The 20878-nt window shown below is 44.3% G+C and overlaps 1 long non-coding RNA gene across 2 annotated transcripts in view; it reads left to right on the top strand.

Annotated features, from left to right (window-relative positions):
- LOC131885315 (uncharacterized) overlaps positions 1-20874 on the top strand; it is a 31247-nt gene extending 10373 nt beyond the window's left edge. For both annotated transcript variants that reach the window (XR_009373820.1, XR_009373821.1), the window contains exon 4: positions 20302-20874. This is a non-coding gene — a long non-coding RNA (uncharacterized LOC131885315). The remainder of the gene's footprint in view (positions 1-20301) is intronic.
- The last annotated feature ends 4 nt before the right edge of the window (positions 20875-20878 follow it).

Below are 20878 nucleotides of genomic sequence, written 5' to 3' on the forward strand. Positions count from 1 at the left end.
TACATCTCCCTTTTCAATTAAAGGGCTGGGGAAATTTCAATTACGGGCGCTTTCTCAATTAGAACATGGAGCAAGACAGAGAGAGAAAGAGAGAGACAGCAACGCGTCTGTCCTCCATTTCCATATCCCTAGAATTGAATACAAAACGACAAGGGTGGAAAAACGGGGAAAAGAGGAAAGAACGGGGGAGGGGTGCAATTCATTTTCAATCAATCCAACACCTCCCTCATCCAAGAAACCTGTATCCTTTTGAGAGCGGTTCTCGATACCATCTTGATCAATTTGACCCTTAGAATGAAGTTGTTTGCCAGTCTGCAATGTTGTTGCCAATTTGCGAACACGCGATAGGAATTTGAAGTATTTCGCTCGGATCTATTGAGATTAACATCATCAATACAATGTACGTGGATTGAAGTCCACTGTTCGTCTCTGATCAAACAACATCATGATCATGATCATCGTCGTCGTCGTCGTCGATGATGATGTCTTCTCGGCCTGCAAATACGAGCATAAAACGAATCGAAAGGGCCTCGTCCTTCTCCTTGTTCGCTCGTCTTGACTTGTGCATACGTGTAATTGGCTAACAAGCCAATTGAAATTGGATTGTCTTTGACATCTTGATTCCAAGATCATTTATCGACAAGTCATCCAAGAATTTGAACCCATTTCAATCAGGGAATGCTATGTTTTCTCATGGCCGGGGATACGTACGTGTACATTGTAGTTGTTCATACCACCACTCCATGGGCTCAATGCAAGCCAGCCAGCCAGTCAGCCAGCCAGCCCTTGGTATTCGGAGGCATGCCAAGCAGTCGGGGATTGTTTAACGAATTCATTCGGGAGTGCATGCACACCACAATGGGTTCGTCTTCTTGTTCCACACATACCGTTTATACGGTTGATTCTCATTACCCGAATCGCTAGGGTAGATTTGCACTTTTTACCAGCCCGATCGGCGATGATCGCCTGGTCTCAGGTGCACTTTTTCCACGTACCCAGCACCCAGTGCCCAATACATACATACTAGCTACATAGCTACATACAGTAACCAACCGACTTCCTCGAAAGGGGTCTCGTTTTAATGTCTCTGTTACTGCAAACAAAAGAAATTGCTTGGCCGTTCAATGACTCTTAACTTTATTTGGACTTGGTGCTGGCTCACAGATATGGCCTTGCACTAGATGAGCCCCGGCCTATGGCTCTGGTTTGGAGGTGCTAGAATCGATTCTGTGAATCTATGGCCAAGCAATCTTTGTGCTTGGCAAAATTGGAGAACAATCCCTGACTTGCTTGGATTAAGTGTGAGGGCGAGTTCGGATTGTACGCGTACGTACAGTATACATGTATGTACTAGTACGTATTCGTATGTGAATATGAACGACGACAAGTCCATTGTGCGAGTTGTAGGAGGCGCAGAACCACTCGGGTGTGCTAGCTTTTACCAGCAGACACAACCAACATCAGCCTGAATGGGACAGATGAAGAAATGAGTATTCAAAAACCTGTTTCCATCAAATATTGGCTTAATTTAAATTCTTGTTCACGGCGGTTGCTCAATGCCATCGTCGTGTTTTTCTTGGTCGTTGGTCCGTCCATGTGAATGGGAGCGGAGAGCCTCTGCCAGCATCCATAAAATAGATGTGAATCAGAGATAGATGGGAGCGCTCTTTGCTTGGAAAGGTATTGCAAATTCATAACAGAAAATGGTTATGGGTCAATCTCCTGTTTGGGTGCAATTGAATCTCCGTCATAACCATACACATTGGATTTCACACAATCTGATAAGGTCGATGATTGAAATAATAGTACTACACCGTTATGGACAGTGTAACGAGCGGTGAAGACAGATTGAAGGGCCAAGCCACCATCACTTGTTATTGAAGACCCCTACAATAGCCATCCAATAAAGTCATAACTTCGAACTTGCTGTCTATGGCAATATGACTTTTGGAACTTCTATGATTAGATTGGGCTTCGATGCCTTGTATACCCTTTCTTGTAGGTACATACATACCGTGGAACAAAATCCACCTTTGATGAAATGGGATGGTTTGTCGTGTGACGAATGGTTCCAGAACGGAAGTCCCCATTGTGTATGTCATTTTGCAATTTTGTTATTGAATTTAATGATCCTGTGAAAGAAATGGCTCCGAAAATGGCTCATTTCTCTACTTCAACACGTAGGGGGAAAAAAGAATGCACATTCTCTGTGACTCTGGCTATAATTTATCCCTATATGATTTTCCCTGGCTTGGCTTGAATGGCGGACTTGATTGCTCAAAGTCGCTTTTTTGCATTGCCAGGAACGGCTCAGGATTCAAAATTCTCCTCATGACCCTTTTGTCACAATTTTGACTTTTGAGAGATGATTCCCTCCCTTGGGTGGGGATGGAGGAATACATACCTTACAGTGCATTGGCGGAGGGCAAAGACCGTCTCAGAAATCTCTGGCGAGAGATTTATTTACAGGGAATACGGAAGCCAAATCTATTCTGATGAGCTTAGGATGTCTTGACTAACCACAGATGTACGATTTGCGTTCAATCCCACCGCAGTCCAAATTCAGTCAGTGAGGTAATGATGAAATCAAGTAGAATCTGATCCATCATCTTCTCGAAGAGTATGTACCGACATATATTTGTTCCCTACGTACTAGGTACAATATCCATGGCTTATGAATTGAGCCATGCGATGAGAAGAAACATTTGTAGAATTTGTCCGAGTAACGATCCAAATGCTTTATGAGTCTGGTGAGATTGGAAAGACGGAACGAACGAACGAACGAACGAAAGAAAGAAAGAAAGAAATAATCCTGTAAACAGATTCCAAAATCAACAAGGGCGTTCAGACTTCGATCGATTCCTTGAGGGTGGGTGGAGCGAGGATGAAGAAGATCTCTTCGTGTGACTGGAATAGTAATTAATGAGATTTGTGTCTGGAGCAATTGCTTCGTAACTACGTAATGCAGACACATGAGTAAGCATGCGCTTCTCCCGCCTCAGGCCTTTGTTTCTAAATAGCGTGTCTGTATCAGTTTTTTCCCCTTTCTCTCGATTTCAAAAATCGAAACGAACTCCATCCAAGTTCACGTTCATGAAAAACTGGTTTAGCACATATTTATACCTTCGAATGGGAAGTATGACCTCGACCATGGTTACCTACCGTGTACCGTCAACCATGCTTCTTCTGCAGTTCAGAAGAATCGTCAGAGGAAATGAACGGGGAGTACGGGGTAATTGCCCGCAAAAAAAGCTGACCCTCCCCATTTCTCGACGCCCCTTCCCCCCCTTCTCCCTGTCTTCGGCCCCCAAAAAGAAAGAAAAGAAACTGTTTCGTGTCTTGTTTGGTCAGTTTGAGCATTTGTAATGAGCTTCTTGAAGTTTATGTGTTCAAGTGCTTGTCCAGGTCTTTAGAGACATGCTCCCAATACAAAGCAGGCAAAGTTGTTGATGATCTAGATTGTCTTGTTTGCTCGATACATTTGAGCTTGCCTCTCGTTGGGTTTTTTTAGCTAGAAGGCACAAACTTTTCTTTCTTGCGCCTTCCGAGTCTCTCGTTCACTAGTTTTTACCAACTTGGGTTTGTACGGGTGAAAAATAAGGATACCCTGGGCCAGAAGTCCTCGTGAGTGCGTGACTTATGTATTGTTCCACAAAAGCCGATCATCATTACGATCTCCATGATTAAACCTTTCGTTGTCGTCGCTGTCGTTCGTTACTGTTGTTATACTGCCGTTGTTGTTGTTGTTGATGATTTCTTCCTCCTCACTGCTTTTGTCCCAAAAGCCAGACTCGAGAGACATATCTTGACTTCAAACTTGGGATTGTAGCAGTCGCGCTTAGCGTATAAAATGGATCGCAAGGCTCAACTTCGGCCTCGTTCCGTCTCCGTTCCTTCCGCTTGTGCTTGAGCTTGGCCAATGCCAAGTGATAACTTTTTGCTCCTCAATTACCTTTTGGGTTTCCAAGTGAGGACAAGATGTAGTTCTCTCTTGTCTTTCTTTCGTGTGTGTCTCGTTGAACAGGGTGTTTCGCGGGTTAACGCCGCGTCCCTGATGGATATGGAACTTTGAACACGTGCCTGGAAATTTATGGGACACCAGTTCACGAGTGATGTACATACATACACTCGTAGTACAGTACGTACGTACTTACGTAGGTAGATACAGCACCAAATCCTTACCGAGTTGGTAACGGAGGGCGGAGAAATTGATGTGAAAGAATGTGTTAACTTCCTCAGAATTGTCCTGTCTTGTTCTGCTTGAGCTCAAATACTCGATCACGGACTTAATTTGCTTATTTGAGGAAGTTATCGCATAACCGCTCGAGGAAAGAAAGAAAGAAAAAAAGAAAGAAAGACAGATCTACGTACATACATAAGTACGTGCGTACTACATATAGGAGAGAAGAGAGTTTCGGGCTTTTGTTCCGGTCAAAGGACGTTCAGTTCATTCGGTTGTTCGTTTCGTGTCCGTCGTATCCCCGGGACAATGATGCCCAACAATTAGGGACAAATTTCGTCTAAGACCCTCGGGTATTTGCCTCGGAAACTTGGGAGAGCAAAAACTTATGTTTGTTTGTGGATCAAATGTCAGTTTGGATATCCATTGTCATTTGTCTCGGAGAAAATGGAAGACGGGAAAGAGAAATTACTTCATCCACGACACCAGGACGCTAAAAAAAGTTTGCTCCAAATTGGATGCAAGTCTTCCTCCTTTCTCACAGATTGACGACACACGGAAGGGGCATTTGCTCGAATACTATAAGGTGCCCATACCATGGCCACAATCCTCATGACCGAATCATTACCGATTACCTTGACGGGGACTGAATGTGTCCTTAACCAATCCAAATGTTAAAGGCCAACTCGATCACAGGAAACGAGAGGAGGAGTACATTAATCATTTCCCTGCACTGACGCTGATGCAACCCGTATTAACTTGAAATTGCAATCAATATCGGTCCAATTTCTCCATCAACCCTGGGGCTAGCTAGCTACCCACTGTGTTGACGAGGCATGGCAATTATGACCACTTCTAAAAATGAGCATGTGGTGCTAGTATTTTCCTTTCAATATGCAACTAGGATTTGGATCGCATGAGTGACTGTTCCACGAGCACTATGTACGAACAAGTCCACTCCACAAGAGACGACCGAGCGAGGTCTCATTGAAGCCAGGCATGACTGACTCGCATCCTCGTCGTTTCATGATGAACTCCTGAAGGTTGGCTTGGGACTGTGGCTAGTCGACTGAGGGAGTCGTTCCTTCTGAAATTTGAGCGCACTTGACCGTGCCTCAAAACATACCCAATCTCTAAGTGCGCCATTTCAATTGACGTAACAAGCATTAAATGCCGCCGGGGCAGGTTGCTGCAAAGAGAGCGGCTCTGTGGTGGGACCGTGTGCAAAAAAATTGTAATGATATCTTGCTTGTTCGTGCTCAATGTCTTTGGCTACAGGATGAGAATGTGACAAGGCTTGACAAACTTGCACCTTTGGCCTTCAAGTGAAAGCCATCCTTGTTTGGAGATTGTCTTTGTTGGGACGCATTGAAACAAAGCATTTATAAGTAGTGCTTTTGTTGTTCCAGGTATGTAGCCTCCCCGCTTGTAATCCTATATCGCGGGGCTCTCATTTCCAAAGTGGATTTAACTTCCCTGAAGGTTTGTTCCAAACCGCTTTTAATTCCATTACTCATCCTTTCCGAATTACTCGACAATCCAGAGTGATGGTGGCGTTGCTTGGAGTGGTTGGAGTCCTAGCACAAGTTGGCAGTTCTTGTTGTTGGAGTACCTAGTACAATTCCATGCCAGGGTGGTATGTAATGTAGTAGTTTGCGGTGTGCGCAAACCGTCAGAAAATCAATATCTGTTTTTCACCGGCTCTCAACCACCAACACTGAGCAGGAACTCTCTCTCTCTCACACACACACACATACACAGAGACACACCGAGTCAGACAGAGAGACACAACAGAGAAAGAGGGACTTGCTGTCCCTCCTGAATTCCCTTATCTACCCTTTGGTTTTCATTTATGCAAATGAACTTTCAATGAAATGATGAAGTGGGAAATACTTGGGCCAAAAGCTTGCCGTGCCAACAACCGCATTCAGACTTGGGAGTGGAATGTCAAATCATAGATTTCTTTTTTCAACCCAAGAACTAATCCCTGCTCCTTTCAACATTTAAAAGACCACCAAACGACTAAACGAACACTTTTTTTCAAAGGATGGACAAGGCCAAAAGACAAGAGGGGTAAAATCTATGCTTGAAATGTTCGCGTCTCCCCACAATTAGAATCTGTGACGGAGCAATAATCCCACCCAACCGGTCGGTCTCTTCATCAAATGCAGATTGCATGCTACACTATGGCTGCGATATGGTTCGAAAGGGGAGATTCAGTGGCACCAAAGGGATGATGATCATGATGATGATGATGCTAGAACAGCTACAGCCTCCTTCCAGTAGTTCTCCGTCCTCGACAACGTATCTAGTGGTAGTTGGTTGTTGTTCATCAGTCGATGGAATAGTAGTAGTGCTTGGTTCCTCTCTCGATTTCTCTTGAACCACTGTTGGTTGTTCTTGTTGTTGCTGTTCGCCAACGAGTGTTTTAGGACACAAGCCTCCGTTCAATCCACAGCAGTAGTAATAGTAGTGTTTGTAACAAGGCCAGGCAGGCCCCTGCCAGCTTGTCTCGGTCTGATTTTGAAATTTTGCTTTCTCTCTCTCTCTTTCTTTCTCTCCAATTTTGGCAAAATTCATCTTGTTTTGTCATACTGCAATTGCTGTCTCTGAAGCCTCGTTGTCGGAAAGAGAGGGGATGGAGAGGGAAAACGAAGGACGCGTCGAAGTTGTATTACAACAAGAACAGCAACAACATCATCATCATCATCATCAAGAGCAACGACAACAACAACAACAACAACTGCTTAGGGTACCGAGACTGGAGAGGCTTTTGCTTCCTCGTCTTGTTACTCTTTCTCTGTCTCTTGCTGTTGTCGTCCGCTTCTCCCTCCTTCCTGCTTCTCCTCCTCCTTCTCCTCCTCTTCTCCGTCTTCGCCTGGTCCAATGAGTTCCAATTTCCAGTTTGATGGAACAACATGAAATCAAACTGGATTTCCAAAGCTCCCCAATGTAGCAACGAGGAACAATAACACCAACGAGACTCGAGAGTCGCAGAGCATGCGTTGTACGCCATCGACGATGTCGTACCCCTCTACGTACTTTACCTACCTACAGTCTAAGAGCAGAGCCCTCTGCCGTTTTTGGTGGGCGCATAATCCTTCAAAATTTCTACAATTTCATTTGAAGTGCCGAGCCAAGGCCACCATGTCCGACTGTTCCATTTTACCGGGGCTGTTGGTCTCTGCAAATCCATCAATTACTCTGCCAAACCAACAAGCTTGCTTTGAAGCCATCGAGCAACTAGCTTAGCAAGGCAGAACTAACATGCTTGCAAAGCCTTCAAGACCAACCAACAACCATCCTGGGTGCTCAGAGGAGAGCGGGACAAAGCTTGCTTAATCAAAGCTAGATTTCTTTTTTCCTTTTGTGCACTCGTTTTTTTTCCTCCAGTAAATCAGTCTTTTTCGTACTTTGTGGAGTTTATTCAGTGCTGAATGCATGCAATATTGCTACGCATTGTTAGCCTTTGGCTATCAAATAGAAATCACACGTACCGATTTCAAACCCCAAGACCATTGCTCCAACTCTCATTTTGAGATCCGTTTTTCTTCACTCTCCGTTTTCAAAGTATCTTCTTCAAAAGACAAAGCTTCTGGGTGTCTTATGCTTCATTAAGACATGTAAGAGACAAATACCTCTTATTATAGCTGATAAGCGCTCTTGAATGACCTGATGTTTATTTATTGTAGCTTCAAGGCTCAACAAGTAGAGTATTTTTCAGTACATGCATTCTTCTTCGATGAAGCGGTTTCGATCTCGCAGTCAATCATAGGGGTTGTGTGGGTTAAAAGCGACACGCTTTGGTTTCTTCGCCTTTCATTGGGGAATCCTCGAAGGAGCCACCAAGTCAATCCGAATGTATAACAATTTAGTATCGTCTAAACGAAAGTCTGAGAAAGAAGAACGGGGGGGAGAGAGAGAGAGAGAGAAGGAGAAAGAGAGGTTAAGGATGGCAGAAGGGAATCACTGATTGGCAAAAAAAGAAATCACTTCATACATTTTTAAAGTTGCAATCAAGAATCGCGAGAGGCAAAACTTTTTAGAGAAAAAGATATGTCGGGGAGTGGTGTGTAGCCATGGTGGTGTTGGTGGTGGAGGAGGAAACGGCATCAACGTCGACGACAACCCTTGGATCAGATTGGTTTGGTTAGCAAACCAACCTAAGAAGCAAGCAGCAAGCTATGGGAGTAATATATTGATGAAGAAACTTGAAGCGAGGAATGAAATTTCCCAGAAGACACCACCACACATTTTGAGAGAAAGAAAGAGAGAGAGGGAGAAAAGGGGAAGAAATGAGGAAGAGGCAAAGGGAAAAAAAGAAAGCCAAGTGACTGATTGAAGAAGCCCAGGGATATCTGGTAATTTCCGAGAGACTCCCGAGTCCAACTGACAGCCTGACTGAAAAGCGGACACAACTTTTATGTCGATTCTTAAATATGGCACACGCCTTACTGACTTGCCTCCTTGCTTATTTCCTTGCCTCCTTTTGATTCCTTGATTCCTTGATTCCTTACGAGACACATCCACAACATCAATCTAAAGTTTTCCAAAAGGATCGGAGAGACGGACGCGCCTCCTCCGCCGCCCATCAGGTTTACAATATTCAAACGATTGGATTGGAACACTCAAAACTCACGACTCACTCGTTCTTCCCCCAAAAATGTGAATGAGCTTCGGGATGGAAAAACTAATTATTAATAGACCAATCTACGGGCCATACCCCTGGGTTGCTCGGGGATAATACCCGACTGTACCATAGCTCGACCATGTATGTAGTAATGGTAGTGGTAGTCGGGTAAGAACGACTTTTTGTGTCGAGTGTCAATCACTCGGGAAAGTTGCTCACGATTATTTTTCCTCATGATACCATGTTGTCTGGACGTCATCATATCATTATTACAACGACCACGACGACGATGACGACGACGAAGACAGCAACAACTACACACAATCTTTGTGTATGATAGGTTTCGGCCCGTTCCGTCGGGCCTTCCGGCATTTTTCTGAAATTGAATGCATCCCCAAGAAGTAAGTGTTCGAACGACCGGTTGACCGGATTCTCGACCCGAAAACCAGAGATCCGCCACCATCAAGTAGATCGGCATGGTTAGACTGACACGTTGACGAGATTCCAGTAAGGTCGGACTTGAATGCTACCAAGAAAATTGAATCGGTATCACGCTTTTTGTGGTCTCTGTCATCGCTCTCTGCATGAGATGATTAGACTCTCGCGTCAAGACCGGAAAAAAAGTGACGTAAATATTTCAACAAATTACTCCCTCTCATCATGAACGCCCGACTTTGAATAGCTGCCCACTCATTGTACGTATGTACATTACATAGCCAAATAAACTTGAGGCCTTTTATCGTCCGGAAACCATGGGCTCACACCCTTCTGTTACTCATAAAGCAGTGTTCAATCCTCTTCAAAGTGGGCGAACATTTATTTCGTATTTCATCAGTTGTTGAGCTAGTTAGAGACTGAAAAGACAGTGGACGTACGTATCTGGGAAAGATACCGCCACTATGTACGAGTACCTATGTAGCGTAGTATACGTACGTACTTACGACGAGACTCATCCGTGAGATGAAACGAGAAAGAAAGAGAGCGAGAGCGAGAGAGAGAGAAAGAGAGAGAAACATTCCATTATGCTTGAATCATTCTCCTATCAAGGGCCCCACTTGCATGTTACCAGATAAATTCAGCCCTCAATTGGTAACGAATAAGTAGGTAGGGCTGGGTCGTCGTCCGAGGTTCGTCCAGTGGCTTGCTCGATCTCTCTGCCCACCAAAGAGCCAATAGACTTTGATTCACACACACGCACACACACACACACACACATTTAGAGATGCTTGGAAGTCGATCGAAGAAGACGAAGACGTTGACGCCGACTACCACGTTCAAGACCATCCAGCCATGGATGGATGGATGGAATGAGCGTGTAAATGCCCCAAAAACGGTCACTTTGAGATCATGGACACATGATTTCAGGGGATTGCTTTGACGACGAGGGTCTCGAGGCCTCCCAAATCTGATCCGAGGTTTCTTCCTTCTCTTCTCCGGGTTTGCTTATTTCATCTCGCATTCAGCGGCTCTCTCCCACAGTAGATGGGGGTGCATGCTTCTTTCTCCGTAAGTGCGCGTAATAATGATAGTGGTTCGTTGGTCAGACAGATATACATACGTACGTAGTTGGGCCACGTGTGCACCAATCCAGGCCCCTTGAAATGCTCTGATTAACGTTTCCCTCCCAAAACGGACTTGTTGAGACAATTGATGGTAGGAACAAGACAAGAAACCTGCTTTGTCAGAGGTGAATAGACCAGGGGGGAGTGTTTCTAATGACTGAGGGTCGGACGTTATGAAACACACTCTCCGTCCAAGTTTGCCAGGATATACGGTACTGCATGTACGAAGTACGGACAGATTTGGTCTCTCATGAACTCGGTCGTTTTCGGTAGTCGTTCAAAGGTGATGCCTGGAATTGTTGTTCGGCTGCAAGTACAATTGATCTTCATGAGCTTCAGTGCGTCCTCATCTTGGCCTTTGTCGATCCCGGTACGATATCTGTAGGTACTATTTCTGACAAGGCATAAAATCAGACCTGGACATGAATCCCAGTCAAAAGATATTTGTTGTGTGTTTATGGGCATTGCTCGAGTGATAATTGTCGTTGGTGAGTGACTGGGATTTGGGATGAAAAAAATCATCTTGAAGTCATGAGATGAATGAGGCCCATTGCACTTTGAGCATAGTCCTCAACACACTCGTCGAAGCTCGTGAAAACAGAGAGAGAGATAGAATGAGAGGTACGGCAAGCTCTGATCAAGAAAGGCTATGAGATGTTGCTAATTCAAGTTTATGATGGGCTCATTCACCATGGGTTGGCTCTCCATATTCCCCATCTATTAGACTTTCCTTGATGTTATTTTTGGAGAATCAAATCGCCCCCACCTAAGCACAAGCTCGATGACGATTTTTCTCGCCGTCCAATCAGGCCCAACAAAATGTGGTTAAAAAACAGAAGTCAGCAATGTTTTTTTATTGCTATTTTGGGGGAGCGTTTCTGTGCTTGTTGGCCAGTACTAATATTACGTACGTAGATAGGAGTCTTTCCTGAATTTGGGAATACACAATCATTCGATCTTGAAGTACCGAAGATAGCTAGCAAGCAAGCTCTAATGGGTGTAGTTCATTGCCCCATGTGTTGGCTTGCGATTGAGTGTGTAGTGAGCGTGTACGTGTGTGTGTGTGTATGCATGTGTGCTTGAATCTGTATTTGACTGGTCATGCCCAACCCAGGGGGAGGATCAAAAGCCTGGCTTGAAGAGTCGAAAAACGACGAAAAAAATGCTCTCGCACTAGATTAGAATTTAGAACCGTGAGTGGGGGGGCAATGGAGATCTTGAACTTGCCCTTGTCATACTTGTGTACAGTTACAACAACAACAGCAGCAACAACACAATCCCCATTTACGTAATCGATGCGTTTATAGATGAGAGGTCGGAGAGAGGGGGCAGTTCAGGTTCATGAAGTGGGCATTGCAAATATACTGGTATAGAAGTGTACATTCGTACATACAGTACCGATGATGATGATGATGACGAGGTGCAAAGCGCAGGCGATGCCGACCACTGGGATGGAGTCAACCCACGCAGTTTGGGATTAATTCCCTTGGGCCTCAGGGCATTTTCAGACACTCGACATGTTCTTCTCGGAGTGATTCACAGCTTTTGGAGCCATATGAGCAACAACGCATTCGAGGTTTCATGTGACAATTTGAGGTTTTTGAGGTTCTTTTTGTGGATACGCGTGTGTTTTTTTTCGATTGAGGTGGAAAGTCATGTACACTGCAATTACAGTGACAGAATGGAATGGCCTCCAGTTATGAAGAATTCATGTGGATCTCTCACTCTCTCGATTCTCGTTGCAATTCGCTGTTCGTGTAGTGGTGATGGCTGTGGTGGTTGCGATGGTGGTCATCCTTCTCAACAGCTTGTACCACTTCTTGAGACAAAGACCCCTGTTCTTTGGGGGACATTCCATTCAATACCTCGTCCACGTCCCCCCCCCCGTCTAAAAACCTATTTTAGACATTCAGTGTCAGTTTCTCTTCGTGTTTGATGACGGAATTACGTAGTTGTACCACTTGTTCGATCCATTCGTGGGCGAATGGATTGGATAGAGCGGAGAAGAAATGTCCCCAAGCTCAATTGGTTCATTGCTGGCCGGAGTTTCCTCTCTTATCGGAGAGTTGAATGTCTCATCGTCCGTGATTGTTGCCTTGACTGGTTTCTGTCTTCTCCAAGAGATGCTGGCTCAGAGAATGTGTACGTAATAGTTGTTTGATTGTCCCACCATCGAGATTTCTTGGTTTACTCTCATTAGCATTTCAATGAAACATTGCTCGGGGATTTTGGCATGAATACGATCAAGCTCTCCTCCCAATCCCGACCAACGTCTCACGTTACAATAAATACTTTGATCAAGTGAAACACCCACCAAACCATTGTTCCCCAAGAGGAAGGTCCATGTGTGTATGGAATGGCGGGTTCAAACCGACCAAATGAACCGTTGGTCGTTGGTCGGGTATCTACATGCTGTGGGATGATCATCTTTCGAAACTGGCAAAGCAAAAACCTGATCAATTCAATGAGAGAAAAATGTCCCCAGGCTGAGATTTCAAGCCATGATTGTTATGGTGGCTGATGCCACTGCTCGATGAATCTACATGCAATGAACACGCTTTACCATATTGGCCTACTTATCATGATTATCTTCATCCCCATCAAACTCGCTCAAATCTCTCGAGAAGTGGCAACGAAAAGATGCGTTTGTCTGCAATCGAAATAATTTGGCTCTTTCTCCAATCTTGGACCTATCTTAGATCTTCATTGGCATTGCTGGCCGGTGATCAGGGGGGGGGGAAGTAAAAAAAACTGCCCACTAAATACCTTCCTTTTCTTGAGCCAGTCATGAGTGGACTTGTCTCTTTCGATTTCTGGAATGGCGGAGACAGCACCAAGTTCAAGTTTATATTCTTAGAATTACCACAAATCCATGCATGGCACTCAGGTGCTACCTAGTACAATGCCCACCTTACCTGCTTCCCCCCCTCCCTTGGCTCTCTTTCCATGGGTATTGGATAGCGGTGGTGGCGGTGGTGGTGGTGGTGGTGATTCACTCAAAACCACCAAATTTTTGAGTAACTGAAAACCTGAAATTGTCATTTGGGTCCCATTTTTATGGACTATGAAATCTGATAGGAGCACTCACTGCTGCTGCCTCCATTCTGGCATTTACCTAGCCCAGTACCTGAACCCCTCAATACGGCGGCCAGTGCCCGCCTTGTAAGGAGCTATTTCTGTTATACTTTGGATCTTGAGATACCCAACCAAACTCGAGGTTTTACTTTAAAAAAAAGGAAGATATCCTCGTTGAGATACAAATGTGTCGTCGGAGGAAAAATCAAAATTTGAGCTTCAATCGATGGACAATCAAAACTTTGAATTGAGGCGCTTGTCTGATTGTGAGAATTGGGAGCATTTTTACTTGCCTCTGAGGGATGTTCCAACGATTGGATTTTCTTGTTTCTAATTTGAAAGATACGTGTAAATTTCATATTGGCAAGCGGTTGAGAGTGCGGGGGCGCTTTTTGGGTGATGGACTTTGCTTTGTTGTCGTCTAGTGCTATTTACATACTTTGATTCTACGAGAAGAATTCAAAGACCTCCACATTCCATGGTCGTCTGGTCTCGAACTCATTGAGTCCCAGATCTCGTTTAAGTAGTTTGAACATAAAAAATCTCGAGTACCAATACTTCAAGCAGCTCACAATGGTTGATTGAGTTTTTTCATCTAGCAAGTCTCGCTTAGTCGTTAACTTCACCGAGGATTTATGCTCGCCCTTATCGCACTATACTAGAGCGCCGTCCTACTATACAATATCCTTCTTTTAACCACAATGCTTGTATACATCTCGGACCCATCCAGGGTGGCAAGCCAGTCAGCAAGTGTGTCTACGACAGCCTCTCTACCGACGACATTGGCTACCGACTCTTTCACTCACTCACTCACTCACATTGAGTGACGGCCAAAGTGCGCATACTCGGATAGACATTTATGAGTTCTCTCGCCATTCCAACAAGGCTGGATTTTTGTTCATTCCACCGCCGTCTTGAATCACTGACGAGTGTATGCTCTTCATGGTTGTTGGGCAGACGAGTTGTAGCCTTGATTTCGGTTTCACCCCAAGTGCAGAGTCGGCTTTGGAAGCCTATAATCGGCCAATCACTTGATTTATCCCTCCGACTCAATTTGCATGAGGGGGAGAACGAGACTAGAGCGAAAAATACATTCAAGGTCAGACGCATGGAAATCTTGAGGCTCTAATTTAGCATTGTGATGCTTGGTCATCAACTCATCACCAATAGTGCTGTACGATGTGAGATCTGTTTGCCTTCCTTTGTTTGGTCCATTTTCTCCGTCAGTGTGCTTTTTGTTCCATTCCGTTGAGTCGGTTGAGTCGGTCTGTTGAAGGTGTGAGGTCAAAGCAATCGTCACATCAACATTGTTTTCATACTCGTTGCTTACGTTCATGTTGGTCGATAGGAGTACCACAGGGAAAGAAAGAGGATAACATCGAACAGCAACAACAACAACAGCGACAACAGCCTGAACATCTAAAGGAGCAAAAAGTGTAAAAGAATGTTTCCATTTGTTGTCGTTACGGCTGGTGGTATTCCTGCTGAGTTTTGGGGGTCGCCTATATGACATGTCTGAACCACCGGGATGGTTCGGATGGGAACTCACTGGGATTGGGGTACGCCACCCAAAGCGACCCAGACGGTGCTCTTGCCAAAAAAGAGCCGGCCGAAAGGGAAGAAGAGGCCTTTCCGATTCGTCTCTTTTTTTCTACTTTCAAGTTGGGATGGAAGTGGCAGGATGATGAAAGCACGATTTGAATATTATTCATCGGAGTAATGGTCAATGTGTGCGTATGTGTGTACGTAAAGAAGACAGAGAAGCGACACGGGCAAAGATGGTACAATTATTTCATAATTCATCGCCCGAGTGAAACAATCATCATCTCGGCTTTGGCGGGGGCCTTTGACCCATCTGGGCTTATTCAAATGATGATGCTCATAAGCCCAAATAGGAAAGAAATGAAGAGGATCTCGGTGCCCAGGTTTGAATTTATGACTTGGGCAGAAATTGTTCGTAATTGCGCACACACTCTTGCACACACTCCCGAGGCAGGCAGAGGAGAGTCAGGAGACGAAGAGGGAGATTCTGAAATTGAGAGAACCATGGTTTTTGGTGGAGATGATTCATTTCTCGCCCACAATCTTGGGTTGGGTGCAGAGCGGGGAAAAAGAATATCACAGAAGTGAGTGAATCATCTCAATTGCTTTGAATAAACGCTCATGATGAAACCCATTTACTTCTCAGCTTCTAACTCGCCTTCCAAAGCGGCTTTGCGTTTCGCCCGGTCGAGATGATGGCAATAATAATAATGAGCATCATCGTTCTCGTCCTTCTTTCTCAAACAAGACCCAAAACTGTGCACGCATGCACACAAACATGCATACACACGCATGCACGCATGCACGCATGCACGCATGCACGCATGAACCGATGAGAAGGAGAAAGAGAGAGAGAGAGAGAGATGGTATTTTTGCAAGATTCCTAGGGAAATGGCTTCCTCAGCACTCTCCGAAATGGCCATCTTCCAGCAGGTGAATCAACGCAGATGCATTCCGAGTTTTCCACACAGCTAATCACCTTTAGAGTGTTGTTTAGGAAATTGTGTGCTTCATATTCATTGTATGGCCGATGTTTTTTGACCTCGTATCAGCCAGATAACTGCAAGAATAAACCACGAGAAGTAATCGTATAAAACTGTAAAAAAAGCAATAACTCTTTAGTGCGGGACCTTGGACCCAGAGGCTGGAGTAGAACTCAAGGGTAACGCAAGACTAGCCTCCATCCAATGCAAAGAGATTAAAAAACGAGATCTTGCCCTGATGGTAAACATTCATGGTCATTCCCGAATGACATTTAGCACCCACCTCTTGCCGATCCTAGTCTTTGTAGCCCCACCAAGCGTTCTTTACTCTCTGGCATTTTAAGTAAACTACAAAGATACATTTACCTCAAGTCGAATAATGTCCAGGATTAAGCGCTCTTTGCCGTTGAATTGTGTGCGTCACATCCCCTTACCCCAGGGGATTTACGAAAGAGACGAGGTTGCGTGGTTCATTGTGGCATTGTCCCTATAAATTTTCTCGCTCAGAATCGGGAATAACATCATATGTTATGCTTGTGATCTTAGGCCCTACATGAGCATCAGTTGTGCATTTAATCTAACGGTCCCCACCCAGGATCCCATTTGCGGGCCTGGGAGCGGCTTCCACTCAATCTTGAGATGCCCTTTGAGACAGGTTTATGGTATCTCCAACATTTTTGCAAAAGGGCTCACCTTCACAATCCGAGTCATCAAATTGAACTTTGTGTCTGATGTGGGGTGTCCAAATGGTGTGGCTGAGATAGTTTGCCAGTGCAAAAAGAGCCATTTACCCCCAAACCCTCGCTCACGTGGACTTACCACTACAGTTTTGCATGTACACACACGTACAATACCCACTGTTTATATACGTTGGTACCTGGATAGGCCATCTCTCTTCTTTTGAAGATTGAAGCCTAGAAAACCCATAAACAGGACTGGATTGAGTTGAGGAGGCTCCAGCATGTCATTGCCAAAAAGTGGGTTTACTGGAAATTCAGATGGTGGGACTGTTTATCCAGGAGAATCTCTATTGGACAAAAACACTTTAATCACCCAGGACAAAAAAGAGGTAGATGGTCCAAACCCAAGAAAGTGGCTTAGACCACCATATTTGGCATACCAATACTACCTGCTATTCGCATCAAATACCCGAGACCCTTCAAGAGCTCTAAATTTACGACAAAACTGGATATGGGGCTGGTGGCCTCTTCAAGTATGATATGGACTCACTAAGGAGGGGAAAACTTTACCCGACAAGAACCACAGGAATGAGAATTGGAATCTTATTTAATTTTTTTGCCAATTTGACAGGCGTGGTTGTTGTTGTTGTTGTCAGTGGTGGTGGGTTTTACAATTGTTGATGCTGCTTTGAGCCGGGTTGTAAGCCTCCAACTTATCCTTGTCTAAATGAATACGATCCGAATCTTTTGAATGTCAATCATGCATAGACAACATCATCATCATCAACAGCTCTAATTCCTTTCATTTGTAATTTTGACTTGCCAAACTGCGAACAGCGAACAGATACTCGATCACAAGAAGAGTGTAATACAATCGGAAATTAGTCCCATAATTCATGGTACTTACGCACTCTCACACACCTTCCTTGTTTCTAAAGTTCTTTATACGGAGCTTTTGTAGAGCATCTACATCATTGAAGGTCCCATGATTTGCTGGAGACTATTCAACATTTGCTTTGAAGCCGAATCAAAAAAATAAATACATGAAGACGCGACCGCTATTTTCATAATCAAAGGTTGAATTAAACTGCGGAAGCGAGTGAGTCAGTTCTTTCTAGAGCAAAGAGTTTCATCTTAGTTGTTAAAGTTCATCTACTTCTTCAATCGCAAATCCCAACAAAACAAGACAGGACTTCTGGGAGTGTGCGAAAACACCGATCTCCAAACGACTTAAGGTATGACGAGTTTAATAAACGAGTTCAAGATTTAAAGAGGCACTACTTGGGTTGGATTGTTGGACAGTCACATAGCAAGAAGCATCGTTCGTTCCCTCCAGCTTTTCCTTCTCAAAATCCTCTTAGTCGTCGCAGTCGCCAATTGCTTCCTTTAACAAAGAGCGTCAGCACCTCTGGCTTTTTATCGCTCAATACAAAACTGTTCCATTTTATGACTTTATTTTATGTCTGGTATGAGTTTTTATTTCCTATTTGCCAATTGCAACGAGGAATGAGGCTTCATGAAAAAATATGGCGGCAGTACCAACGACGACGGCGACGACGACACTAACAGGAAGGTAGGCACTTGGCAGCCTCTTATTCCTTGTGTGCTTAATCATGAGGATGTTGACGGTGCATGTGCACATACTGCGGAGAGACCGGTAAATGTGGTCAATAGTAGGGTTGATTTGGAACGGAAAAATTCGAGCTACATATTGTAGCCAACAAAAAAAAACGTGCCTTTGGCTCGTTTGGCACGTGATCAAAGTGTCGGATGTCTACTTTAACCTATTTGCTTTTGGTAAATCTATTTTTCTTCTTCCTAGCACTCCAATATCAATACATAACCCTTTCTATTGATAATGTTTGAAAATCATATGTGGTCATTGTAAGTGACAAACGTACTGTACTTGTCAATATTGCATGAGTCGATCTTAACCTGCGATCTGGCCTATCTTTCCTAAGTGTCGCCGTTTTTGGCAAACTTCAGGTCGGGAAACTGACGAAGGAGAGTCTTGAGCTCTTTTTTTGTGCATTTCACACTTGTTTTTTCAACACTTGCCACACTCCTCAACGAACCAAGCCATGTTCGTGGTGACATTCGTGTTGGTGAGCATGACTGGCAACTTTCGTGGATTTCGTTGCAAGCCAATTGCAATGTGTGAATCCTTTACATGACTTGTTTTAACTGCACAACCCATTCAGAATTCCTCTTACGGCGGGCCTTTTTTGTCTTTTCAACATTTTCCACATTGTCAAATGAAACGCACTTCATGGTGTGTGAGATTAACAGTGCATGTTGCAGTATTGGTTGGATCATCCGTCATCAGATCCATCTTGGCATGTATGAAATATCGATGATTTTTACAATTGGCTTACTCTTATTTCTCGTGAGTGTGTGAATGACGATACTGAGAAAAGGTTTACACGTGTGGTTGTGGCCTGTCCTAGATTAGATTTGAAATGAATGTTCCTGAAACTGGAGATTGACAACTTGACTTGGCAAAGCCTTACAATTTAGAGTTTCGGACTTGCTTGCCATTCAACATAAAAGTTGTGTCGTTTGATTGACACCTAAGTACCTACAAATGAAGGGGCTTCTGCTACCTCGGTCACCATTAGAGAGCAACATCACCACCACCACCAACAACAACAACAACACCAACAACAACACCAACAGCGAGCGAGCGAGAGTGATCAGGCCAGAAAGAAAAGCTGCGAAGTGGCTAATTATATTTTATGGCCAGCCAACTGGAAGGCGCAAGGAGAGAGAAACAAAAAGAGAACTTGATATTTTCTCTAGATGCTTGTAAAACCTGCTTTTTGCCGAGTGCGCACAATCCGAATAAAGAGCCCTCTCTTCAAATGCAAGATATCTGAGTAACATGTCAAATTCAAGACGTCGAAGAAAATTATCGGACCACGCTAATCTTTTGATGGCCGTATAGCGTAGAATATAGAAGACGCCCCCCTTCTTCCCTCTCACCTTCCCCAGTGGTAGTTCGCCTGTCTTTCCTTCTTTACAGATCAATTCTCGATTTTCAAGAAAGTATGGCAATAAGTTGAATTAACGACAGCGTGATAAGTTCTGATCAGAAATCGTGTAGTTTTAGCCCGTTGAGATCAGTAAGTAGATAAGTATGTACTACTTAGTTGGCAAATGGGCGCGCAGAAAGCACACCCTCCACATCTATGTATAACCTCTCCTTTCTCAACCTTCCTGACGCGCCTCACGTAATTGACATTCTGTGAATAAAAAAGATTAAAAGATTTCCTGGTGCTTGGGATGTCTTTGTGCAAATTTCTCGCTTTTTTGATATGGCACCAAAATTCCTTTTCCTCTTGTCATTCTTTGCTTGGGTTCAAACAGTTAGGAGCGGGAATTAGGGATGAGCCGAATCATTTTAGCAATCTCTCGGAACTTAACCTCCGCTTATGAGCCCCATTTAAGCCCGACAAGAATGATGTGTTTGATGTACAGAAATGTTATTCATATGATTTGTCAAGTGATCTTAATACTTTAATACTTAAGGTGATTTCACCTCAGTCTTGGGAAATACGAAATGAAAAAGTCGACCGTGCACGAGTTCCTTCTTACGAATGTGCTTTTGACGAATCGTAATTAAACATTCTTTTTTCTCGTTTTCTTACAGTTATGAACACCCCCTTAGGACAGAGGGAGACGTCGACGACCATAAAGGCCAGCAAACCGAGACTAGAATCTCAAAATCAAGATCTCTAAGCAACGGACTGTGGGACTAAGAAAAAGACCCATCCGCTTTTACACCCACTCTCACTCACTCACTCATTCGTTCGTTCGTTCACGAATCTGCACCCAAAGCAAACACTCACCTACGTATATCCCGACCTTTTACCCTTCTCACCCATCTAACCCCCTCGGTCTTCTTGTTCTGCTCGCTGTCTGGACCGATCTCACGTCTCACGTGGAATATTATAAGATATCGAAAAGCACGCAAGCACCCACTCACCCACCGACCTATCAAGCTACCTGCTTACTACTCGTACTTCTGTACGTGGAGCACCAGTCGGAACTGAATGTTTGAAGTCAAGTCGCCTCCGATCCCATTGACAGACAGAAGACCGTTCCACGGAGACTGCAGCCCGACCAAAAGCCCAGAAAAAGAAACCGAAACGAGCATTTCTTGCATGGGTTCCAAATTTTTTGCCCTCTAAGTGAGACTAACGAACACTTTGGGAAAAAGGAAGGAA

The sequence above is a fragment of the Tigriopus californicus genome, chromosome 8 (genome assembly GCF_007210705.1).
Source record: "Tigriopus californicus strain San Diego chromosome 8, Tcal_SD_v2.1, whole genome shotgun sequence".
Lineage (NCBI taxonomy): Eukaryota > Metazoa > Arthropoda > Copepoda > Harpacticoida > Harpacticidae > Tigriopus > Tigriopus californicus.